The sequence below is a fragment of the Varanus komodoensis genome, unplaced genomic scaffold, assembly GCF_004798865.1.
Source record: "Varanus komodoensis strain SLA01 unplaced genomic scaffold, ASM479886v1 scaffold2, whole genome shotgun sequence".
Taxonomy (NCBI): domain Eukaryota; kingdom Metazoa; phylum Chordata; class Lepidosauria; order Squamata; family Varanidae; genus Varanus; species Varanus komodoensis.
The window spans coordinates 62,515,803-62,542,851 of NW_025335568.1; positions in this window are offsets into that span (position 1 = coordinate 62,515,803).

Sequence of the window (27,049 nt, forward strand, 5' to 3'; positions counted from 1 at the left end):
ATGGTGCTGAACCTAATGGGGGGGTTGGACTCAGCACCATGACCAGCTCCTTCAAAGACTCGCTGTGGAGAACTGCCATCCTCCGATGTCTCGTAAGGCTGGCTGAGAGTAAAAGGCTGCAGCTAAATCAGCTGGTAATGTTGCCCTTCTCACCTTTGGCCTGCCCAGCCCTGGAATATGCCAGACAGACGCCACTTTTTGTTTTCCTGGCTCTCGGGATTGGTTTACGCGTGCACCTGTATCAGTGTGTGATGCATTACATCTGTTCCCCGCAGGCTTGATATGATGCCTAGCATTTGTCTGTGGATGCTGACTCCGCTAAAAAGCATTCACAAGCGCCAGCGGGGAGGGCTGGAGCACACTGTGCGTGTGTGTATGTGTAGGACATGAAATGGAAAGTGCTTTTGGAAGCTTGGGCTGCACTTGGTGTGTCCGCAGTCCATGGCACAGAAAAGCGTGAGTGGCCACCTTTGGGGAAAGCGCTTCTGAAAGCCGATTGGCCCAGAACCAACTCAGTGGCAAACGGCACCATGACGAGATTATTTCAGGGAAATGGGGAGGGCCGGAAAGTTTTTGTGCACATATGTCTGTGTGTCTCTTTGTGGGAGCTTGGAAGGGAGAGGGTTAGGCCACACCAGCTGTCTTCAGTTCACATAAAGAGGAGATAAGTCAGTTTAGGTGCAATAAAACAGCTCTGTGAATGGCTGCAGGTGAGTGATTAGTAAGTGTGATTATCTGGCACTAAGGATGTGGTTATTACCAAGTGCTATTTTTCTTAGTATTCAAGATAAAAGTGGAGCAAACCTGTAATTAACACTGTGTAACCTGAGGGAAGGAACAGAGCAGTGCTAGGTCAATTTGACCTCCAAGACAAAAAGTTGTTTGGCACTTTGTAAAGCATCTCAGCAAGAGACCCTTTGCATTTCCCCCTCCCACCTGGTGAAGATGCAAGCGCTTTGCCAGCTTTCCCACACCCAGAGGTGGGTGGGTTATACTCTTATCATTCTAAGAAAGATTGGCCATTTTCTCTGCCGTACAAGAAACAATCCACCTTCACACTAATCATTCTCTGCTGGAATCTGTTTTAACCATCCAAAATAGGAAGATTATGAAGTCATAAAGAGGATTTGACACCAGCCAGAGCAAAAAGAGAAAGGGGCTGGTGATGGTGGAAATGGGGAAAGCTCTTGGCTTTATTTAGATTTTTATCTGGCAGAACATGAGGGCTCACGAGGAGTTACAACACTGTGCCACTAAGTGAACATACCACCCTCCCAGTAGCCTAGTTAGGTCTCTAATGCAGGCTATTAAGTTGGGCAGCAGTCCATGGACCATCAGCATCCCATCCAATGTAACCTCATGGATGGAAGCTCCAGGTGTTCTTGGAAATGGTTGGGGAGCAACCATGAGGCGTTTGTACATCTGGCTGGAGCTTTCTAGTTTAGAAAACACAGGTGGGTGAGAGAGGGCATGATAGAGGTCCATAAAATCACTCACAGAGGGCAGAAAATGTGCAGAGATCAGTTTTTCACCTTCTCTCATAGTACTAGAGCCTGGGGCCATCCAGTGAAGCAGGTTGCTGAGAGATGGAGGGCAGCCTTCTTTTCACATTGCACAATGAATCTCTGGAATTTGCTGCAACAGAATGTAGGGATAGCAGCCCAGTAGGAACTGAACCTTTACAAGCTAGTGTCTTAAATCTCCCAACTCAGATAGCCATTCAGAAGGATCTCTTGGTCAGTGAGAGGTCCAAGAGAACCAACAGGGTTGCTTCCCCCCCAACTCTCTTTATGCAAAGGTCATCCCAGGGAGTGGCCAAGGCAGCGCTCCCAAATCAGCTCTGAAGATGGAATGAAATAGATCTAGAAATTTGACTTTATCCCAGAATGCATGGAGTTGATCAGCAACCACTCGCTCAGGCACATTGCCCAAGAAAGGGATGCTAGCAACTGCTTCATGGTTGACCACCATTTCTGGGACCAGGTAGGGTTTCTTCAGGAGCATCCTGATTACTGCCACTTATGCAGTGGCTGGCATCTCTTCCTCTCTCTCAGGGATGAACTTATAACCTCCTTGGAACAATCAGCTCACACCCTCCTTGTTCAAGGTGCCCGCAGGGATGTTGGTGGCCACCGGGAGAGCAGAAGTTTGGACAAGGCAGGACTTTGATCTGCTTCCTAGGTTTCTTCTTATGTCATGTCTGTATGCAATGGTGTGCCACAAGGTAAATGCCAGTATGCCAGAAAAAGCATGAATGAATTATAGACGCTTGGGAGTCCAAAACACCCATTCACAAAATGGGATGACTGATGCTTTCTGGGCGGATGCACTGGTACTCTTTTCAAATCAATAACTGGCCACATTTGCTATTAAAGCAACACCAATACTGACACGGATGACCAAACCATGGCTCTCCCACCATGACTATGTGAGGTCACAATGCTAAGCCATCATTCACTTCAGTCATGGTTTGTGGAACAAGCCAAGATCTCTTCTAGCAGATGCTAAAAGTCCCGTGGCTTTTTTTTATTTAATGTTGATTTGTTCTCATCCCGACTCCTCCGTGAACACCCTCTGATGGCAACCGAAGACTCACAAAGTGTCACTGTATCGCCAATTCCTTCAGAAATGCAGCATGGATGCCCTCACCTCTGAAGTTCTTCTGCTGCTTAAAGACAGTCCTAAAGCACCACTAGGTTAGCTATTTCCTGTCAACCCAACCTAATAAAAATCCTTCCTACTGGGACCTCTTGGACCTCTTCTTCAATAAAGAGAAGGGTGGCCTCTTTCCAGGGCCAGCACTCTGCTGGTGAGCCAGCAGAACCGGTGTTGGCAAAAATGTGGGTCCTTAAGGTGCAGAAAAAGGTGGGTTGATTGTTAACAGGGGGAAGTGTTGGGGTCTGGGTGGGTCTTTCGCTCAAACTGTGCAACCGCATCCGTTGTACTATTCACAGAGCAGACATAACCCTTGTTAGATACGGTCCCTTTAATTTAAAATGGGTAGTCCTATGGGCCTTTTAATTCTGGGGCAGGCTAATTTGTGCCCTCCAGATTCACTTATTTATTGTTAGCTTTTTTATATTGCCTTATCACCTAAACATCCATCAATGCAGAGCATAATGCCTGGAAACACTAAAACAGCATCATAAAAGCAAGAACATTAAAAATGGCAAAACCATTAAAATTAAATGACACATTTCAAAAGGCTAAATGGAAAAAGTCATCTGTACATCCTTTTTAAAGGCGAAGAGGTTTACAAGAGATGAACAAGGTCAATAAGGACAGGGCACTGTGGAGGGTGTTCGTTCATGGGGTCTCCATACGCTGGAGATGATTTGCCAGCACGTAACAACAGCAGGTGGCAAGGGAGTGGATGCCCCTCTACTTCTTGAGGGTGCATATTGGAAGCAACCAGGAGAAAAAGTCCAACAAAGCCAGCCGCTTCAACAGGCCCTCTCCTGCAGGTCTGAATACTCGGGCAGGTTCATTGCCAGACAGGTGAACTTATGTACATGTCAGATGGCCTGTCCCCCACAAACTGAAGTGGTAAAAGCCAGCCAATGAGCAGGGCTAGTTCATGGGAAGGTGCTGGAGGAGACTTCTGCGAGTCCCTTGGACTGCAAGGAAATCAAACCAGTCAGTCTTAGAGGAGATCAACCCTGACTGCTCTCTAGGAGGCGAGATCCTGAAGATGAAACTCAAATACTTTGGCCACCTAATGAGAAGGAAGGACTCCCTGGAGAAGAGCCTAATGCTGGGATCAATAGATGGCAAAAGAAGAAGGGGATGGCAGAGGATGAGGTGGCTAGATGGAGTCACTGAAGCAGTCGACGTGAGCTTAAGTGGACTCTGGGAGATGGTGGAGGACAGGAGAGCCCTGAGGAATGTTGTCCATGGGGTCACGATGGGTCGGACACGACTTCGTGAATAACATAACATAACATAAGGTCCCCTGAGGACCCCGTGTTGATGTCATGGTTGTGGCTGATTGATGTGGACTGGGGGGTGGTACCCTAAATGTTCTCTGTCTTCTTAATTTTATTTCAAATACCTAATTTAAAAAGTTGTAAATTTTGTCTTTAAAAGAACCTAGCTACAGTAAACTGCGCTCCGGAACCTCTCGCTTGGACTACTTCAATGTGCTGCACATGGAGCTGCCTTTGGAAACGGTCCAGGAACTTTAACTGATTCAGGACAGGGCAGTGAGGTTGCTGACGTGGACTGGCTCATGAGAACATACTAGGCCAGTCTTCCTTCAGCTCCCAGCTGAAATCTGGGCCCGATCCAAAGTGCTAGGATGAACATACACGGCTTGGGGCCAGGTTATCTGAAGGGATACCTTGCTCCTTGTGCTCCTACCTGGGCCCTAAGGTTATTTCTGGGGTCCTTCTCTAGGAGCCCCCTCCAAAGGAAGTAAAAAGGGTGGTGCCAGGGAGAGGGCCTTTTTGGCTGCAGCGCCCCAACTTTGGATCGAGCTTCACAAAGGGTGCACCTGGTGCCTGCTCTGTATTCTTTTGGGTGCTGAGTGAACACCTTTCTATTTTCCCAGCATTTCAACAGTGAACTTTTAAATCTCAGTTTTAAGGATACATTTTATTCTGCACTGCTGCTCTACCTCTATACTGATTTGATTGTAATTGCTGTGGTTGTATTGTTCATATGTTGTTCTTGTCTTTCTTGTTGATATGTTTTTTAACTTTTAACTTTCATTAACTACCCGGAACAGCTTAGGCTATTGAGTGGTATAAAAATGAAATAAATAAAATAACTGATAAATAAAAAGTCCTGCAAACTGGATGAACTACTCTCCCTACAGTTTGGCAGCTCCCATACCCCAAGTTTTTAGGGTAGCTACAGGCCTGTGGTTACACAGTCCCAGCCATCTCTTCTGTCTGCAGTGAGCAACACAAAGTGTTGTTTGCCCTCTTAGGATATGACATCATCTCAGGATCGTGGGCAGAGATGTGAAGAGGGGGAAAAACCCCCAGATTTTTTATGTGTTTGCTTGACTCTGGGTCTCACGGTGCTCTAAAAAGGCCTTCTTCTGCAGATCTTAATACCTGGGCAGGTTCATAGTGGGACAGGTACTACACTGTGGACTACAACTCCCATCAGCCCCAGTCAAGGCCATTGATCAGGGAGTATGGGAGATGTAGTCCAAAAGATCTAGAGGGCAGAGTTTATCTATCCTTGTTTTAATGGTTTTTGCTCCCAAGGGTGCTGTTTGGTGAGGCAGCCAGATGGAAGAGGGAGAATTTTATCATCGTGGAGGCAGGGAGATCATGGACCCTTTAGCTGGTCAAACTGAGGAGGAATGGAGATGGGTGAAGTGCTGGTGTGAGGCTCTTTGCTGCCGGTACTGGCAATGGACCAGTGATCTGATCAGCCACCGTATTGCATCCTCGGATCTCACCCCGCCAGCTGAGATGCACGGGGGTGCTTGTGTACCCATGCCCCCCCACCCGCCAGAAATGAATGTGGCTGTCAGGGTTAAGGAGGGTGCCCACCCCTGCCCTAGGGGAACTGCTGTCTATGCAAACACCCTTGTGCCTGCAGGAACAGAGGACACTGGCTCAGGGCGAACGGATCTGGAGAGACAAAGGAAGCAGAAGGAGATGAGGATCTTCCATCAAATGGGTGCAAATTGCACCGCCCCCATTTCATGGGCAACGATCACACATGCCTTCGGTTTTTCATGGCAGCCTCTCCTTTGTGCTTAAAATGAAATTGCATGGATTTTTGTGCATTAAAAAGAAAAAAAGGTCTTGCTGGCCACAGGCAGCCCATCCAAAGGTGCTGCTTGGGCATTTTGAAGGGGCTGCCCGGTGCTGTCAAAGCGGGGATCTGACAAGCCAGCTGTTGGGCAGGGCAGAGGGAGAACCCCGTGCCAGCTGCCCCAACATACCGCTTGGGCATTTTGGGCTGGCTGGCACTGGCAGTTGCCAAGGAGGTGCTTGGCAAAAGCAGCCAGGGCTTTCTGCTCATCTTGCCAAGGAGCTCTGTAGCATTTCCTGCAAGCAGGACGGGCTGTGTGGCCCAGATCCAAATAACACAAGAACCCATCATGGGTAAAACAACCCTTCCTACAGTCCATGGGTTATTGAGGCAGCTTGTTGCTCACAAACAAGCTAACCTGGGGAAATTGGTCCAAGTTCACGCACGATGGATAACAACCTGAACGGGCTGTCATGTTATGTGAAGACAGCCAGTGAAGACAGTCAAAATGAGCACGCTTTGAGGAAGCCAGTGGAAGCTGCAGTGATTTCTACCTGGGGAGGAATGTATTGCTTCTGAAGTGACAGGATGAAGAAGCGAAATGGGAGACTGTCCATAACGGGCTCCATATGGGATCCATGTGCTGGAATGCTTTGCTCTTCTCACCAGGTGCTCAATGCGTGTTGCTCAACACCTGCAAAGCCCTGGGTTACCGTACACCTGGAGTGCTGGCGCAGAATAAGAATGGGTAGCCATAGCAACTCGCTACGGCAGCAGCCAAGGCAGGGAGATTAATGATTCGTATTCTTTAGAAATAAAGTTTGGGGACACACACACACACACACACACACACACACACACACACACACACACGTGGTGTGAGGAGCATTCATGAGCCACATGGTAATTAATTACAGCAGGAGAGGAGGAAATCGCCCTTTCCACGCATTGACGCATTCCTCCTCTTTTTCACCGGATCCTCCGTGCACCCGTTTCATCCCCTCTACGAGCTGCATGGCCCGTGCAGCCCAGTGACTTTTCTATTGAGGCATCCAGCGGCAAGGTGCGATTCGATGGCTGGAAGTCTGTTCACCAGCCTGGCTGTTTGGTCGAGCACTTCCTACTGTTTCATTATGACATGCCTCACCCAGTGGGATGCATTTTCTGCAGCCCACCAATGCTGGTGCCTTAACCTATTCCTGGTACAGCCGTTGTGGAGGCATTGATGAGGAGTGAGAGAAGGTTTCCCAGTTCCCTCCCCCTCTTGCCGTATATCGCAATCTCTTCCCGCACTGGGTTGGTCTGAAGTGCTGCTGGGGTCCAAGTTCAGTGGGGGTGGCTGTCGAGCTGCAGCCTGGCCTGGGGTCAGAATGCACCAAGACTGTTTCCCAGCTTGAGCAAAGCTTCAGCCCAAACAGAAAGCAGTTACGCCCTTCCTGGGGAGGTGAGCCCACCAGGTCACAGAGGCATCTCTTCAATACCTTAGAACCTTTTGCTGTAGGACTCTCTTCAAGCCAGGGGGGCAGATGTGAAGAACGGTAGGCTTGCGGGAAAAATGCAGCCCACCGAGGGTCCGAGATCTTCCTGGACACACTCCATTTCCTGTGAAGGCTCAAGGCCACCTTTCCAAACGGATCAAAAGGCTCCCCTAAATTACTGGCACTAAGAATGGCCCTTGCTCCACCCCTTTTGCTTCCTGCTCCATGCGGCACTGGAATGTGGTCCCCAGAAGAAATGAATTCAGCATCAGGCCAAAGGAGAGTCTGCATCCCTGGCCTGCTGTCTCTGAGCCTAGTCTTTCCAAAAGCTTATCATTCCCAGGATTCCTTGGGGCATGCTGTAACAACCAAAGAGGTTTGTATTTGCCGTGCAGATGCAGCCTGTGGGAAAAAAAAACGTGTCACATTGCTAGAAGATGATGTAAGTAGCGATGGGAGAAACAAGCCTTTCTTTGCCATGATTTTCTCACAGAATTATAAATCCATTTTCTCAGAAATTAAGAGATGTTGAAGTATTTTGTGCGTGCATGTCTCCAAAGTGTATCTTGGGAATGTGGTTAGTATAGTTTGCTGTTCTTTTCCACTCTTGTGCACTATGAGTCATGAAGGTTTTTTTCTCCTCTGACTGGCTATTGTCATATGTGATTTATTTACTAAGCTAGGTCAACACGGAACCGGACTTGGAGAAAGTCCATTAAATCAATTAAGAAAGCACATCAATGAAAAAGAAAGAAACACTTCCCATTAGTTAAAACATACTTCAACATCTGCTTAAAAGCAAAAATTCTTCAGGAACGAACATGTCTTTGCTCACTGGTAAAAGGGCAACAAAGATGGAGGTACCCTGGGACCACTGGGAAGGGAGTTTTGGAGCCAGGGAGCAGCCATGGAGAAGACTATCTTTTGCGCTCCTGCCAAAATTGCCTCTGATGGTGGCAGGACAGTGAGATCAACATCTTCTGAGGATCTTGAAAGCTGGGCAGGCCACCACTACAAACTGAGCATGGGTTGTTGTTGAATCATGGATTGTTGCTATGTGCAAACCCTGCACCATGGCTTAAGTATGGATTATAAACCACAAACAGCCCAGAGTTTCCAACCTAACAACAAACCATGGATTCTCATCCTGGATTGTTTATGGTTTACAACCCATAGTTAAACCAGAGTGCACAATTCACATGTAATGACAATCCATGATCTAAAAACAACCCACAATTTGCTGACAACCCATACTCAATCTGTATTTAAGCAACACTCTGGGTTGTTACATGTGGACCAGGTCACAAAATGAGTCTGGGACTTGGTGTAAAGACCCTACCTGTTTGTGAAGCCCCCAGAGCATCGGAGCAACACTGCTTCAGGCAGAGAGGCGGTGCACCAACAACTCTTCTTTGCTTGTTGTTTCTGTTCAACTCTGTGGCTTTGCATTAAGAGCAGAGGAGAAGGAAACAGCAGAGTTGGAAACGTCATTTTCCCTCTCTACACCTTCCCAGGGCAGCTGCCCTGGCTGCCTGGATGCTTGGAGCAACTCTGTAAGTTGCTGGAAGCCACCACCTTTAGAAGGATGGGGTGTCCTGCACTCCACTGGACCAGGCAGCCCGGGAGAAAGTGCTGGGGAATGTCCCTCAGGCTTGGGGGCTTGGGGGATCTCCATGTACCTCTTTGGGGAGTGGTGGCAGCCCAACAGACAAGTGCACATGCAGGCATCTCCCAGTTTGTGCTGGCTCTCAGGCCATCCCTGGAAGCCCTGCATGATGCTGCTGCCAGCATGATAAACACACAGTTGCAGAATGCAGTTACATCCCCAGAACAGCTCTCTCTTTAAGTGCTTGAAAGGTTGTCATAAAGTGGAAGCCCACGATCTCTTCTTGGGAACCCCAGAATGCAGGACAGAGTGTAATGGGCTCAAGTTACAGGAAGCCAGATTCCGGCTGGACATCTGGAAGAACTTCCTGACTGTTAGAGTGGTATGAACATGGAAACAATTCCCTACGGAGGTTCTGGACACTCCCACACTGGAGGCATTCAAGATGCAGCAGGACAGCCACCTGAGAGGGAGGGTTTGACTTGCAATCCTGCACTGAGCAAGGGGCGGGCCCAATGTCCTTCCTAGACCCTTCCTGCTATTCTATGATTCCATGATTCTGTGATACGTACTAAGCATTAATGCAAGGTAAAAAAGGGAATCCTGGCACAGTTATTTCCCCAGTGTTAGTACTCAATAGGCATTCACCCATTTTCCCCTTAACATACTTGAACCCCTGGTAAGACCAAAGGCAGGAGAAGCAGTGGGAAAACATTGGAGAGCTACCAATGGAAGACCTCACCATTCAGACACCCTGCAACTGTCTGTGAATGAGGTGATGCTATTGCACCATGTGGTGCAGTGGTTAGAGTTTGGGCTGAGATTTTGCAGACCTGGGTTCTGATCTCCATTGGCCATGAAGCTCACTGGGTGACTTTATTTCACTGATTCTGAGCTTAACTTGCCCTCCAGATTGTTATGAGGATAAAAAGGAGAGGAAGACACCCGAGCTGCCTTTGGCTCTTTGCAGGAAGGAACAATCTTAAAGCCTCACCAGGAAACATCTTTGCCTTAGGCACCTGTGTCTTCCCAGTTCTTCAAAGCAGATCCAAACTTCAGAAGCAACTCAATATGCCCAAGTCCAAACCATTCTGAAACAGCTTGTTTTGGTTCTGGATTTTAGGCTTCTTCTGAACACTGCGTACAATTTAGGTGGAGTTGAGAACTCTTTCTGACCTCAAGGTAAGGACAAGGAATTCTGTTCCAGATGTGGAGTAAGGTAGTAACCAGTGAAGGGGTTTGAAGAGGACGCTGCCTGCAAGAAAGTGCCAACCATTTCTCTTTGTATTTTTTCAAAACTATGGTAATTGTTTTAGCCAGTACCTGCTTAGGACTCCAAGAGAGTTTTGTTTTTCAATAACAAATCTTGCTTAAATGAAGGCATTGACATTATGCCTCTGCAAGGGCAATTTATTCCCCATAGTAATTTTGACTTCATTTGTTTTACATGGAGTGATATTTTAATCATCCTTTTGGTGCTTATTGATGAGGGCTTTGCAGCAATATGATGAGGAGATTAGTTTAAAATTATCCCCAGTGAATTTAAAACAATAAGGGAAATGAGCAGACACTAAAACAAATCAAGAAATGTAATAAATTTAATAAAAGGCCTTCTAATGATTTCATGAATGTACAAAATGATTGCATTATTAACTATGGCAAGACAAAATGCACACAAAGCACCACAACTGCTTATCAGGAATTAAACAGGGGCAAGCTTTCTCTACTTGGCATTTAAAAGAAATAGGCCAGTATTGGAAGAACTGGGATTCTTTGATAAAATACTGGGATTTGTGAGGAGCCCATGGGAGGGTTGCTGTGCAGCTCACAATGGCCTCCAGGTTACCAAGAGCTTACAACAGTTAAGGTTCATTAAATAGAACAAAAGGAAATCCAGACAAGGGCTTTTTACATGTCTAATGGAATCTGAGTCAGAAGGAAGAAGGACAGAAGTGCAGGATCCAAGTGTTAATGCAGGAAGGACAGGGAGAAGGAAGTCAAGACACTGAGGTGGTGGGGAGCCCAGAAGAAGCAGCTGGAAGGAGCTGCCCAAAAGAAATGAAGACCAGAAAATACAAAAAGGGGGTAATAGCTGGGAAACCCTGGTGGCACATGGGAAGGTCAAGAAAACTGGCGTAGATGACTGGTTTCTAGCACAGACCTTCTGGTTCTGAAAGCAACAAAAGAAGTGGATAATAAAGACTGCAATCAAGAAGTTAGAGGAAGATGGATGCCTGGACAGGCAGCTATGAAGGAACTGGAGAAGTACGTCAAGGGTAGAGTTGTTTCACTGGAGACCAAGGCCAAGATCATCCACACTGTCGTATTCCTGGTCACTATGTGTGGGTATGAAGGCTGGACAGAGAAGAAAGCAGACAGGGAGAAAATGTATGTGTTCAAAACATGGCACTGAAGGAAAGCATTGCAAAGCCCCTGGACCCACAGAAAGATGAACAAGCGGGTCCTAGGTCAAGCCAAGCCAGAAGTTTTCTTGGTAGCAAAAATGATGAAACTGAGACTTTTGCATTTTGGACCTATCATGAGAAGACAAGACGTAGTGCAGAAGACCACAAAGTCAAAGGCAGAAGGAGGGAAGACCAACTAAGAGACGGATCTATTCCATGAAAGAAGCCACTGCCTTGAGGTTTGAAGAGCTGAGCAGGACTGCCAAGGAGTGGCATTTTTGGAGGGCATTTCCTGGCAGGGTCCTGCTAAGTTGGAGATGACTGGGCAGCATGCAGCAACAACACCTGCTCTTGCAGCAAACTCAGTAACAGGGAGTCTTAGCCCTACAACTGTTCACAGATGGGTTACGTTATGTGGTAGGCAGTCTCAGTTCCTGCAGCTACCTACCAGCATCCACCCAGGCCCTGCTGCTCCTTCCACACCCACTGAGTGTTCAGCCTGATCCTGGGGATACTTAGCGTAGCCCCCAGAGCATTCTGCATTATCCTGCACTTCTTCACGTAAGAAGTGACTCCGATCCAGCAACAATGCAATCAGATGATTCTGCAATGCACCAAAAATCAGTTGAGTCTCTAGTTGCTCATTGTTGTTCATTTTAGGTGGAAGTTGAGGAAGTGTGTCAAAGTTACACTTAACTGACACACTTAGCCAATGTTCTGGCAATGAAGAATATTGTGTGAGGAGGAGGAACTTAGTCCAGGCTGCATCAGCAGTAGGAATGACTGGGCACTGGTCCAGCGCCTGCACCCCAGTAGGAACCTATGGACTTCTTTCTCCACCTCCTCATCCCTGCAACCTGCTTGCTCACCTGCCTCTCAATCTGCCCCTGTCAAGGGAGGCAGAGAGAAAGAATAACTTTGGTTGCCTTTCCCTCTTTGCTCACTGGCTTTCCACCTGTCAAGCAGGCAAGTGGGAGCCAGCTTTGGAAAGAGGATGAGAAGCCACAGCAGCAGGTGCCATGGAGAAGGTAGATTCCTGGAGGGAGGGCTCCACGGAAGATGCCTTGCCCAGCAGCCCTCAGAAACATGGAGCTGGCACGGAACCCGGACTGGGTTGGGGAAAGCCAGGGTCTTTCCAAGCCCTGTCATCTCTTTTAACCTAGGGCCAGAGAACAATATTTTCCCACTGAAAGTTGCATTAACAGTTGATGTGGTCCTCTTTCCAGCAGTGGTTGGAGCAGAGCTGAAGTCAAATTGGGCAGTTAATTGGAGATTGCAGGAATGGCATCCAGAACCCACATGCTAAGCATGGGTTCTGTTACTGAACTTTGACCTATGTTCCTCCAGTAGGACACTTTCCCTGGGGATTGTGTCCAGAAAGTGTATGTTTCCAGAAGTCTCTTTCAGGAAAGTTCTTTTTTTCTGGTTTTTGAGAACACAAATGGTGAAATTCAGTTCTGCAGAACTCCTAAGTAGAAATTATTATGCTTTCTTGTACGTCCTGTGTAAACTGGCCTGAGTGTATATCTGTAGTCTTTAATAAGGTTATGCATTATTAGATAAAATGATAATTTGCAGGCAGGAAAAACACACTGAATCTGCCCTAACGTATAAAGAATCCATGGGGTTTAATTTTGTTATTCCCTTGTCCTCTACACTTTACTGCTATTACTGTTAAAAAACTGGGTTTGTTTCTCCCCCTCCCTGCCTGCTGCTTATTTTGTGCAAGAAAGATTATGCACGGCACTGATACCTTATTACTTTGTTCGGTTCACTGGTTGGATAAAGCTCACAATCTTTACCAGTTGGGTTAAAGCATTAAAAAATGTCTTATGATAAATGAGCTGAAAGGGAAATCAAGCAGATGCGATTCTTAGACTGAGCTGACTCCAAGGTTTTGCAAAAGGATAAGAATTTCAGGAATGGATTACACAGTTATATTTATCCTATCATGTGATTGCTCGGAACAAAAGTACACCCCAGCTAAAGGGAGCGACTCAACTGAACATCCATTGTCCTAGAAGGGAACACAAGGTGTGACCTTAATATATATTTATTTAAATGGCATGAAAGGCTGCTATCCTCTGCAGGTGGATACACTGAGGCATGGTCTATGGATGCAGCAGAATCAACTAGGGAATGAGGTTGTGGGCTGGAGAGCCAGGTCCTCTTCTGGAAGTTGGTTCTTTGTGTGGAGGACTGCCGGGGAACTCCCTGCTTCCCTGAAGCAAACGTCTTGACTGTCCACTCTAGATCTGGTTTAAAGATAAAGAACCATCAGGAAGAAGAGCTGGCCTTGTTGATGCCTTTCAACGGCAGCTGCACAGCACACTGAGCAAAAGTGGACAGGCAACTGGCCAAAGTCTTCCATGCTACACTGAGATGCACGGTGTTTCTATTCAAATGATAACTATTGTTTTGTGAACTTGCATCTATGCATACAATTAGCATATGCAAATGGGTGTCTTCTTTGTATGATGCATGGTCTCTTTTTCCGGAATTCTCAACTGGCCGCCCTGAGAGCTGCAGGATTCAAGTGCAGAAGTCATGCTCAAAGAATGGTGCAGAAACAAGTAGATCTGAGATCAAATCAAGCCAGGACTTTCTATGGAAGCAAAAAGGACAAAACTGAAGCTGTTGCACTTTAACTCACTGATGAAAACAATAGTACAAGGGAAAGTAGAAGGCAGAAGAGCTGAACAGGGTTGTGAAGGACAAGACATTTTGGAGGTTCTTCATTCATAGGATCACCATAAATTGGAGACTCCTTGATGGCATATCACACCAACATCTGCTGTTCAGGAAACCCTCTTATATTTCTTCCAGTTGAGAAGGGTCCAAAGGCCAACTTGGGTAGGCAGAATCAGTCCAGAGCCTGAAGGTGTTTCATGGAGTTGTTGCCACTACATGTCCGTTGAGTATGGGTTGAGTGTGGGTTGTCACTGGGATGTGGCTTGATTTTTTAAACTGTAATAATCATGTTGTCTGAACCCAGCTGAGATAGCAAACCATGGTGAACAACCTACAGGTCACAACCCAGTAACAAACTATGGGTTCTCTTCATGGGCCATTTGTGGTTAATAACCATATCTGAACCCAGGTGTGTTAACGAGCCATCGCAACAACCTACATTTCAACAACCACCACAGTGCAACCACCACCCATTCCCAGCCCTTGAGTGTGGTTGGTCATCTTACCAGGACCCAGCTGGGAGTGTCCTCCCACGCCCTGCCACCCCTCAGCGTCTGCTGCCAGTCACATTGCATGGCCTAAGGGCAAGGCTGGGCCTGCAGCCAAGCACCTAAATAGCAAAGCAGGCCTTCCGAGTGCCAAAGGCTCAGGCTCAGGCTCAGGCTCAGGCTCAGGCTCAGGCTCAGGCTGAGAGGCCTGCATAAACCTGGCACTTTTTATCATTTGTGGTGGACTTGTTTTAAGGCAAAAAAATATTGGGTTAAAATACACAAATGGCTTGAGGAAATGCTGCAAAAACCTTTAACATTTAAATCGGAAGTTTTTCTATTAGGTATTATTCCTGATGATTTTGATAAACAAGCTATATATTTGACTTTACATATAATTACTGTGGCAAGGATTGCATTTACCCAACACTGGAGAAGTGAAGAGCCACCTACTGAAGAGCTGATTTTACAAAAGATTTTGGACTGCGTGGAGATGCACAGATTGTCCTTGTCTTTGAAGGAAAAGGAAGATACATATTTCTATCAAACTTGGAACACTTTTTATTATTGGTTAGAGAAACGGGACTATGCGTAGAACTGAATATGATTATTGAATGTAAAGAAGAATAAGATGTCAACCCAGTATGTCCGATGTCCTGAATAATTGTTGTTTTAGTGTTGTATTTATAGAGAAAATAATAAAATTTGATTTAAAAAAAGGATGAGGGGCCTGCATTGGCTCCTGGGAACCCTTTGGGAGCTGTGGAACCTGGTGGATGAAGCCCTGACACACACCCAAGGATCACTGAAGGTGGGGACAAAGGCTTTAGGTGGTCCCAAGGGATCAGGATTGCTCAGTGTGTGTTTGTGTGAGTGTGTGCATGTGTGTACACGTGTGTCTGAAGCTGAAAGCATTTGCACCCCAGTCCCAGCAACCTTGATCAGGATGGGTGTTGGAAAACAGGACAGCCTTCTTCATATCTCTTCCCCTGCTCTTCTCTTCTCTTCCCCTGCTCTTCTCTTCTCTTCCCCTGCTCTTCTCTTCTCTTCTCTTCTCTTCTCTTCTCTTCTCTTCTCTTCTCTTCTCTGTGGTGGTGCCCTGACTATGGAATATGCTCCCCAGAGAGGTTCGCCTGGTGCCAATGTTATATTCTTTTCAGCATCAGGCAAAACCCTTTCAATTTTCCCACTATTTTAATGTCTAATTGATCTTCACTGGGCTTTTAGTATATTAATGATTGGATGCTGTGGAGCTGTTCTATTTATTTATTGTAAGCCATCCCAAGACGTTCTGTAGGAGACGGGATAGAAAAGTGGTAAATAAATAAATAAATAAATAAATAAATAACGCTCTGTTTCCCAGTTGGATTGGGCTCACAAATGCCCAGGAAACAGGGCAGGGCCTGCAGAGCAGGGAGCACGTGGTCGGTCGGCCCACCCCTGTCCCAGCTGAAACTAGCTGGGATCTAGAAGAAGCTGTTTCACCCAGTATTTTCATGTAGCCTGCAGGCAAACATAGTCTGTAACAGCCTTGAGTGGTTAATGAAGTGGTGGAATGATGGATTTTGATTCCTCTTGTGGATCTGAACTTGGCATGCATAGGCAGTGCCCACCTTTGGCTCCTTTTTCTTTCAGGGGCTACAAGACTCCCCCTCCCCTGAAAGAAACCACTCTTGAGATCTGCAAATACACACAAGCTGGAAACCTTGGTTAAAATGATCAGGCCTCTGTTACTGCATTGCAATTACTTGCATGCTCATTAAAACTGGATCAAATTTGGATTTCCAAACCAGAGCTCGTTACAGCCAGCCCTAAATGAAAGTGTACAAAAATAACACACTCGCCAGATGGGTTTCAACCTACTGGTCGGACGACATGCAGTCAGAAATATCAGTGTTCCTATTCTAAGAGCAGGAATCTGTTCATTTCCATCTGTAACAATGCATAATCGACACACATGTACTTCGGCTACTCAAGGACACAGGTGACTTCTCAATCTGAAACTCATCTGGTTTGCTTTACATGAAATAGTTGGCAACACCACACTTAGTTAACTTTTTAATGAATGTTTTTGCTGGATGGTGTTGGTAATAACATGAGTTGCTGAATAAATAATTTTGTTTTTGTAAAATGCTGCACCTTTGCTTTCTCCATATAGTGCAATTCAAGGTGCTGGTTTTAACCTATGAAGCCCTGAACAGCTTGGGGCCAGGATATCTGAAGGAGCGCCTCTTCCCTTACATGCCCTCATGCCCCTTAAGGTCTGTGGGAGAGGCTCTGCTCCGGGAGCCCTCTTTAAAGGAGATAAAAAGAACATCTACCTGGAGCAGGGCCTTCTCTGTGGTGGCGCCCAGATTGTGGAATGCGCTCCCTGGAGAGGTTCACCTGGCACTGAGTTTATATTATTTTTGGCACCAGGTTGAAATCTTGTTATATAATTGCTATTTTAAAAATTAATATTTCATCATTAACAGTCGCTTTTTTGTTTTTATATAATTTTATGGAATTTGTTATTGTTTTATTGGTTTTAATTGTACATGCTGTGAGCCATCCCGAGATGCCGAGGCATGTGGTGATGGCATATAAAAGTTTTAAATAAATAAATGAATAAATAAAAAAAATGGGGGTTTTGAGTTTATTATTTCCATGCAATATTTTTGGGTATGTAAAGTTCTGCTTACTTTGCATAAGGTATGCTAAGCCACAAAATGTGGGTGATTTCAATATAGTTTCATTATAATTTTATAATAAAAGGGAGGCTGAAAGAGTGACAAGTGGAAGAGCATTTTCAGTGGTGGCCCCAGTTTTGCAGCGATTTCCCTACTGAAGTCTGCCTGGCAACAATGCTGTCATTTTTCTTCAGTGCCATTTTAAGACCACCTGCTGGCACTTAGTTCAGCTGAAGTTTTAACACGTCTCCTATATTCAGTGTAATTGTTTCAGCTTTTTACATTTTGTATATTGAAATCTCATGTGGTATTATACCGCTTGTATTGGTGGCTTGTAATTTTATGAGTAGTTGTGAACCAACCAGATGGGCAGTATATGAATACAATAAATAAGTAAACAAGTAAAGTGGAAATGTTATTGATTTTTAAAAGCTGGGCTGCTATGGAGGTTAGATATACCAATAAGCTCAGTGCTGGTTAATAGAAACCCCATGTTTCGGGGCACTGCGTACAGACAACGTGAGATCTGCACTCCGGTGTAGAGTGCTGGCTTTCGTCGAATCACGGGTATGTGTCGAAATGCCGGTTATGTCATCAGAGCCTATTTATAAACAAATCACAGCTCACAACTCAACAACTCAACAACAAACCATGGGTTTTCTTCATGGGCTGATCATGGCTAACAAACCATGGCTTGTTATTTCAGCTGGGTTCAGATAACACGATCACCTATGTTTCAGCAGCAATGCATGCTCAGCCTCAGGGAGAGGGTTGTCACATTGTCTGAACCTGGATAGTGCTTTTCATTGCTGAAGAACCAAAGCTAGGCAGGGCTGCTGCCTTCACTCCTTGGATCTAATTATGCTCTTCCAAATGGCCATGCCTTTCAGCATTTTGGGCTCCATCTGATCTGCAGAGGACGGCATGACCTTGCGACCACACAAGCTGTTGCCTGAGATACAACAATGCAACCTTCCTCAACAGGGTGCCTCCCAGCACGGCTGGTCAGGCATGAAGGGATGCGTTACAGTCCAACTCACCTGGAATTTGGGAAGGTTGCTACGAGCACAACTATTGCAGTTCTGTAGGATTTGTGTGCAAGGTGTTTTTTATGCAGTGCAGACCTTTTTATTTTTATCTCCCTGAAGGAATTCTGATTTCTATGCATGCATGTGTGAATGTGTGTTTAGAATGACTGTTCAAATGTGGGTATAAATATAGCATCTACATAATATAAAGCTGCTTGGCTTGCCATCCATTACCTCGGTTTTCTTGTCTTCTTCTTTCCTTAAATCTTTTTCATCCTCAAAAAAAGAGTAAGGGGTGATACATAATCTTTCAGCTGAAGGCTGTTTTTTGTTGTTTAAATTAACTACCTGCAAAAGCAGGTTCCCCTCCCCAGTGTTTTAATGGATACTTGGAGGAGAGCAAGCAAAGGTGCAACATACTGTGGAAGAATAAAAATGGGATGTTAATGGCAGGTCTTTCCAAAGGGCTTGAGGGAGACAAATGGGAAGGTTAATGCATTTGTTAGCACTTCTTTTCTTGTCTTGCCAGGACCAGTGGGGCAAAGAAGCTGGACAAAGGTGTCTGTAGGGTCAGTAACCTGATTAGCTCCCTGTTTTCTCAAGAGCTCTCATTTACCTTCTGCCTGTGCTGGAAATCCATAAAACTCGGCCTGGAGAGCTGGGGCCAGGCACCTCTCTGTCAGCTGCCTGTTCTTGCCGAAGACTTCAGGACCTTGCTCTAAAGAAGACTCTGACTGGGTTCAGAAAACAGGATGACCCACATTCTAGGTTTGAGCGATGTCTGAACCCTGCCTAGCTAACAAGCCACTTGGAACCATTTGCAGCTCACAACTGCACAAGGGTTTCCTTCATAGGTTGTCTGTGGTTAACAAGCCATTGCTTATGGTCGCAGCTGGGTTTGGACGACACGATAACCCACCTTTCAAGAACAACCCACAGTTCGGTGACAACCCATACGCAGCCACTGAGTCTGGGTTATTGTGTTATCTGTACCCAGTTAGTCAGAGATTTTCTCTATGAGACAATTTTTCGACACTTGTTATTCTGTGTTCACGGTTGCTTAAGTTCTTCATATGACATGGTGCACTTTCATGTTCATTTCTGTTGGTAAATAGCACTTTCTGTTTTTTTAAGAGTAGGGAAAAGAGGGTATTCTGCTTTTATACATATGGTTGTTAATATGAGGTGAGACTGAGGGAACTGGGTCTCTTCAGCCTGGAGAAGAGGAGACTCCGAGGGGACATGTTGGCGACATACAGGTATGTGAGGGGGTGTCACATGGAGGTGGGTAGAGACCTGTTCTCCCCTGCAGAGGAAGGCAGGACGCGCTCCAACGGAGCAAAGCTCAGGGAGCCAAGGTTCCATTTGGATGCCAGGAAGCACTTCCTGACAGTTAGGACCCCGAGGGTATGGAATAGGCTTCCACGAGAGGTTGTTGAGGCCCCATCTGTGTGGGTGTTCAAAGATAGGCTGGACATGCACATGGTGGGCATGTCGTGAGTGGAGCTGGCTGGAGCTGGGGGTCAGACTAGATGGGCCGGGAGGCCCCTTCTGACTCTCTGTTTCTATGTTTCTGTGACTGCATCTAATTTGGTTTTGTCACAGAATTTGGACAGAAGTCTTTCCTTTCCTGCTTTCCCAATACTTAACCTCTAGGTGGCACTGTGGTATAATGGAAGAGCATAAATACATGAGAGGACAGTGTGCTTTCTTTCCTGTTCTCAATTAAATGTAGTCTTTTCCCTGTTCATTTTTCAAAATCCTTGTAGAAAGTGCTGGTAGACATAGAGGTGAAACTGAAGGGTCATGACATAATCTAAAGAACCAATAAACAAATGTGAGTGGGGAATAATAAGCATACAATGAATCCCTTGTATGGAAAAGCTCATTAATTCTGTTAGCAAAAGAATGTGTGACTTTTCTGCTATATTTGTACTTTTGGAGCACAAGTTTTCCACCTATGGAGTTTTGGCAGCAGGAAGCGGGAATGGTGTCATGTTCAGAGTTCAGTTCCCTGATGAGTCTGAAAGGGGATACAGCAAATTAAGAGCACCATGTAAAGAAGCACTCAATCTGATCTACATTCCTTGGATGGGAGCCACAGGAAAGGGGGCAAAGAAGACCCTTGTTTTAAATAAGTCCAACCCCTCTCCCACTTGGAAGAAGTTGGGAAGAGCTGTGGTTTAAAACCAGAAGAGATTGTAAGTTTACCCGACAAAAACATGGGCCAGGAGATCCCTCTGCTCAGCACAGGGAAAGCAGCAATGAAACAAGAGTGTACTTTCCGCCAGACATGTCTGTGTCTTATTGCAGAGGTGCAAAGATGGCCCACCCAGGATTGCTATTCTTTTCTTCAGGTTCCTGCATGCAGATTGTCCCATTCTCTACTGTTTTCCTCCAGTTTCTAATCATTTGGAATCTCCTGATTTTTCTGCACTTTTAGCATTTGCTTTTTTGGCTTCTCCCCTTTTGACCCAAACCCTTCAGCCTTTGGCCCTGGAACGCAGACCTGGGAAACTTCTCTGCGATGGAATGCAGGCCTTGGGCTGAAAGATACTCTGCACATCCACTTTATTGTCCTGCTGGGTGGAGTCCATCATGAGGGAACAGAAAGGAGCTGCTTCAGCCACTGGTGTGGGTGTTGGCCATGTGGCAGTGAGAAGGGGGTTGCTGGCCTTGACGTTTTGGTACCTGGAGGCAATAGAGATGGTGGGAGCTGCTGCAGCCTGTACCTTGTAAGTTCATAGCAGATGGTCTTCCTGGAGAAGATACAGACTGTGGGCATCAATAAGGCAAGGCCTGTTTTGCCCAGGTGGGCAAGAACGCCCAACCTCAAGAACCAGCTGATGGGATCTGAGCCAGCAGTGACTGAGCAAGAAGGAGATCTTGGGGACATTGTAGTGGACAGCTTGATGAAAACTCCATGTAAGGAATAATTAGGAAAGGAAATGAAAAAAAACCTGCCAAGATTGTAATTCCCTTATGTAAATCTTTGGTGTGACTGCACTTGGAATATTGTGTTCACTTCTGATCACCTTCCCAAAAATGGAGATCATTGAGCTGGAACATTACAGACGAGGGCAGCAAAAGTGATCAGGGGCTGGAGAAGTTCCCCCATGAGAAGCGGATGCAACTAGGACTGTTTGGCTTAGAAAAAGGCGAGAAGGGGAGACATGAAAGAGGTACTTAAAATTATTCATGCCATAGAGAAGGTGGAGAGGGATTTCTCTCTCTCTCTCTCTCTCTTTCATAGAAGAATTATCCCATGACGCTTCAGGAAAGATTACTGGAAGCACTTCTTCACACAGCGCTTCCATGAGGCATAGTGACGGCCACCCATATGGATGACTTTAAAAGGGGATTGGCCGAGTTTATGGAGGAGAAGCCAATCAGTGGCTCCTAGTCCTGATGGCGACAGGTTGCCCTGATTTCAGGGGCAGTCTGCCATGGTACACCATTGCTGGGAATGTGGCCTGGAGGGGCTGCTGCGCTCCTGTCGTGCCTAGAAAACGGGACAGGAAAGTGCAGGATCACATCATCTGAGGCATCGGTACACAAGCCTAAGGAATCCCCAGCACACAGTCCAGGACACGTGTCGAAAACTGCATGGCGAAGTCTCTCCTGGGCAACTGGTGGAATGGAACATGCTTTCCAGCAGCGTTGGCTTGTTTGTCTTTTCCTGTGGGCGTGTGATACAGGTGAGTGTTTTACCTGTGGGTGGGTGTTTGTATCTCTCGAAGCAGTGCCAACATGCCTTTTGCGAAATGGGCATTTTGGCGGCCTTTGTGAGGCCGATGTGTGAATTGACATTCCAGGCTCAGCTCCCCAGCTTTGTGCTCAGTCTCTTGGGCTTACTGCTTGTCTCTGAGCCTCCTCGGTTTGCCTTTTGTAGAGTGAGAGTTGCAGCAGAAGACAGGGAGTTCAAAACAGTGGTTGTGCGTTCAGGAGTTCGCAATCCTTTCTCCTTACTTTTGAAGTTCTCTGTGGCCTTTCTCCACCCCATCTTTCAGCCCTTGGGCTGGATCTAGGGCTCCAAGAGGACTCCTCTGCTCCCTCCTTCCCACAGCAGCCCTTCCAGTCCCCTGGAAATGCCAGAGAGAGACCATACTGAGTAGGGTAAACTGTGAAGAGTGTGGGAAGCAGGAGCCCCCCAGACTGGGTGGAGGGCAGTGGAGTCCTTCCCCTTGCAGTAGGTCCTTTCCTCTTGCATAAGTCAGATCCTGGATCCAACGCCTTGTTTCCCATTTTTATCTCATCGCGTGGCTTCACCCCTCCTTTTATTAGCGCAGCATCAGTGTGTGCAAGTGTTTTACAGAACACGAGACCAGTTCTTGGCTCCAAGGTGCTCACAACTTGAAAACTGCTGCCAGGAGAACCACAGGGAAAGAGGAAGCCATGGCGGAGAACCAGGAAGCAAAGGAGCACAGGGAAGGTTAGAAGATGGCTGCCGTTTCTGGTGGCAGGTGTGCATCAGCAAACCCTAATCAGCCCTTGCTCTTACAGTGCATCTGGCGTTTCTGATTATGAAGTCATTTTGGTTTGATTTCTATCATGATTGGCTGCTATTCCTTGTGTGTGGGGAAATTGGAGTTATATCACTGCTTCACCTTTTGGAACTGCAGCATTAATTTCATCCCATTCATGAGTGCATGACTTGCTGCTGATTAACCCTCAGTACTGAATGTATGCATTGTTCTTAATTGAGGCGCTTGCCCCATTTTTCCTCTCTTTATGCAACGTTCTGGAATACCAACAGGACCTTTGCTTAACGATAAACCAGAGGCCATTTTTAAAATGCAAAAAATGTTGGGGAAATTTTTCCCTAAGAGCATGAATTAAGAAGCAGACTTGAAACACAAGAAAGCCTTTTGGTGGTGCTGGTGTTACAAAATAGAAAGACTCCGCTTGCCTTCGCTTGCTGCTTTTGCTTATGGACTGTGGCCAGACAAGGGATGACAGCAAGAAGTATAAATTATAGCAGTGGCCAACTAGTAAACAAGAAAATCGGAGTAAATCAGTCATTTCAAATCTTCCTGCTAAACTCCGTGTATCTTCTGTGAAGAGCCTCTGCCTCTCAGTAGGAAGCGATTCACATAAATCTTAAGGTAAGTTCTTGCTGATTGGAGTTCAGGTTCAGAAGCTTTGATGGGCATAGCTTCCTTGCAGCGATTATGGATGATCTGCTAAGCTAAGCAAAATGAACAGGACTGGAGCTTGGCACCTGCTGTGCATCTCAGTGTGTGTGTGCGCGCGCGTGTGCACATGTGCACGTGCCCACTCTAAGCGCAATAAAGAAACAGAGCCCAGGAATGCAGTCCAAGCTGGGAGAAGAAGAGAAAGGAGGTGAAGGTGGAGAAGAAGACCAACATATTCCCTCTTTAAAACACTGATTTAGCAACCATGATCCATCCATCAGGCTTCATACAAAGTGCACCGAAGCAGCAATTATGCTCAAATATGAAAACAAACCCAGAGACAATCTAACCAAATCTAATGGACACAGACCTGGTGCAGGTGTGTTACCTGTAAGGTCCTGTAAGTGTGGACATCCTCAGAGCAGCCCTTTGGACTTGGTACAGGCTGCTTACATTTTAGCTGAACCACGGATCCCCTTTGGCAGCAGATTTTTTCAGAATCATATTATTTTTATTTTATTTTATTTTATTTCTGAAGTTACTTTCAGAAATGTTTGGAATGTGTATACATATAGCAATGTGCAGGGATCTGGAAATCCATTGCATTCCCTCAGCTGAGCTGCCCAGGCTCTGGCGGCTTTCTCTGGGCTCTAAGTCCCACTCACCCTGAGCATTTGTGTGGGTGTCCAGTGGGAAGCGGGTGACTCTGTGAGGCTGGCTTGCACCTGTGCTGCCAGCACTCCTGCCGTGCATGCCAAGTTCTGCTTTTGCACATGTGACTTGGGGGCTTTGCACAACGAATTACATACTTTGCATACTTAGTGCAAAGAGGCTGCTAGTGTTCCCAAGGCTTGACTCCGTTTCACTTGCTTCCTGGCCAGAGCTGAGCATGGGAAAGCAATCTGGCAAGCACATTCTCTCTCTCTCTCTCTCTCTCTCTCTCTCTCTCTCTCTCTCTCCCGCCACACTTTCACATGGCATCTCTTCTTCTGGAGGTAAAGCTCCAGTTTAATCTGGCTGCCTGTGCATTGTTATCTTGAAAGGGTAACAACTTAGTTATGGGGCCAGATAACTCAAGAGAGGCAAGCAGCAATTCATGCTGCCAAGTTCCACTTCTGGCCCCTGGACTCCTCTCCAGAGAACCAGTAGTGTGGGGCTTGATCCAGCCGGCTTGATGGAGGGGCCTGTTGCAGGTGCTGTTCTTGGGTGCCATGAAATGGCAGTATTTTTCACCTTCAAGCCCAGCATTTCATCAGATTTACATTCTCAGCTATTTAGGCAGAATGCATGGAGGCGGAGGGATGGAAGGCAGGGCATTGTCTGGACATGGTGTGTGCCACTGGCCCCAGCCTCCTCCCCTCCACGCCCCCCACTATGCCCCTTTAGCCCTCTCCAGGACTGATTGCCAGCCTTGGAGAGATGAACAGGACAGTTCTTTGCACACCGGCTGTAGGGCCGGGCTGGATGGGGGCTCTGCACTCAGAGGACCAGCTCCAGGTTTGCAGAACCTCAGGGATACAAAAAATCCTATGCCCCCACCCCCAGGCAATGCTGTTGTTGTTAGTCCCAAAGTTGTAGCCCAACCCTTCACAACCCCATGGACAACACTCCTCCAGGCCCGCCTGTCCTCCACCATCCCCCGGAGTCCACTTAAGCTCATGCCAACTGCTTCAGTGACTCCATCCAGCCACCTCATCCTCTGCCATCCCCTTCTTCTTTTGCCATCTATTGTTCCCGGCATTAGGCTCTTCTCCAGGGAGTCCTTCCTTCTCATCAGGTGGCCAAGGTATTTGAGTTTCATCTTCAGGATCTGGCCTTCTAAAGAGCAGTCAGGGTTGATCTCTTCTAGGACTGACCGGTTTGATCGCCTTGCGGTCCAGGGGACTCGCAGGAGTCTCCTCCAGCACCACAATTCAAAGCCTTCCTTATGGTCCAGCTTTCACAGCCATACATTGCAACTGGGAAAGCCATAGCCTGGACTATACAAACTTTTGTTGGCAGGGTGATGTCTCTGCTTTTTAGTGTGCTGTCTAGATTTGCCATAGCTCTCCTCCCCAGGAGCAAGCATCTTTGTATTCTAAAATTGTTGTTAGTGGATGCCTACACCTGGGGACAGGTGTTGTGGGCTTTCCTGCCTCTGGTCCAGAATAACTTGTCCAGCCTTGGATGCGATGCATCTTGACATGGGGGAGAGCCAGTTCCCCTTGCTTTTTTGCCTCAGGCAGGAAGATGGCTTGAGCCAGCCAGCAAAAAGACAGGTGCTTGCCCCAAGATGCAGTGGCAGAGAAGCAACCAGGGTGCGGGACAGGCAGTGCTGCTTTAAACCCATGAAGCCACACATCACGCTATGTGCATGCATGCTGTGTATTATCAAGGAGTTAAGCACTGGTAACACATATTGCTTTTTCTAGCCTATCTTAGAAGAAAGGTCAGGAAAAAGGTACCCATTTTACAGATGGAGTGCAACAGTGCAATCCAATTTTCTATCTATTTCTATTGCTTTCTGTAATTGTACATTGAGGCCACCTCTACCCCAAGATGATTGAGGATGGCCTCATTCTGACTTGCACCCTGGTGCTGAAGGCCTTCAGTATAAGCCAGCAATTCATAGCAAAAGTGAGCAATTCCTTCAAAGTCCATTTAATTGTTTTCTGGGTAAGGTTTCGAGACAGGATCCTTCACCATCTTTTCGGGTTTCACAGCACGTCTTCCTCCTGCGCTCCCTCCATGCATATCAGTCCCTTGAAGTTAACCCTCACCAACTTTTACAGACGAGCTTTAAGAGCAGCTTAGTCATTCAAAATCCAATGGGGAAAGACACGTGGCTTAATATCAGCAGAAGCTGAGTGGCTCTGTTTTCATTTAGAGTGAGCCGAGGGAGAGGGTGATGCTGTGTATTCAAATGACAGAGGATGCTCACACCACAGGTACGGAGACAGTTTAATAAAAGGAACTAAATGCAAGCAGAAGCACCGGGCTGAGTCAAATTATACAGCTCTTGCTCCCCCAATAAACTCTGCCTAGCTGAGCTGCCCCTAATTTGCCTTTCTTTGGAGCGGCAATGTGACCTACATTATGGAACACAGTCCTTTATTAAGGAGCACAGGCAGAGGACTACCCTGTGTTTGAAGAGGTGTTCGGACCATGTCTGGCTTGTCAAAGAACCAGAGGCTGGGCTCAGAGAACATGATCAACGACACCTGAGGGCTGAGTGTGGGTTGTTGTTGAATTGTAGGCTATTGCGTTGTCTGACCCCAGCTGAGACACCAAACATGGTGAACATTCCTCAGCACACAACCCAGCAAGAAACCCTGGTTTCTTTTCAGAGATTTCCATGGTCAACACACCCTGGCTCATTAGTGCAGCTCGGTTCAGACAACAGGATAACCAGCATTTCTACTCATGACTCAGCAGCAGCCCTTGAGTGGGAATTATTGGGTTGTCTGAAGCCGGCCATGAAGCCACAGAACCATCAGGAAGGAGGGCAGAGTTGCCTATCAACAAGGAATACCTTGTTTATTGGGACTGAAAGTCTGCGGCAGAAATCTTTCACATCAAGCTCAGACCTTCTGAATGCAAAACACATTTCTACTGAACTTGATGTTTCTCCAAATGTCCTCAAATGCAGTGGCAAGCACAGCCATATCCAGGGACATCTGGAGCCATGGGAACATGGCTGGAGGAACAACACCTGGCAGGAGACCGCGCCCGCGCCCGAGAACCGCACCGCGCCCAAAGACCGCGCCGCGCACGCGCCCGAAGACCGCGCCGCGCACGCGCCCGAAGACCGCGCGAAGACCGCGCCGCGCCGCCGACTCCGCCGCTACCTGACTG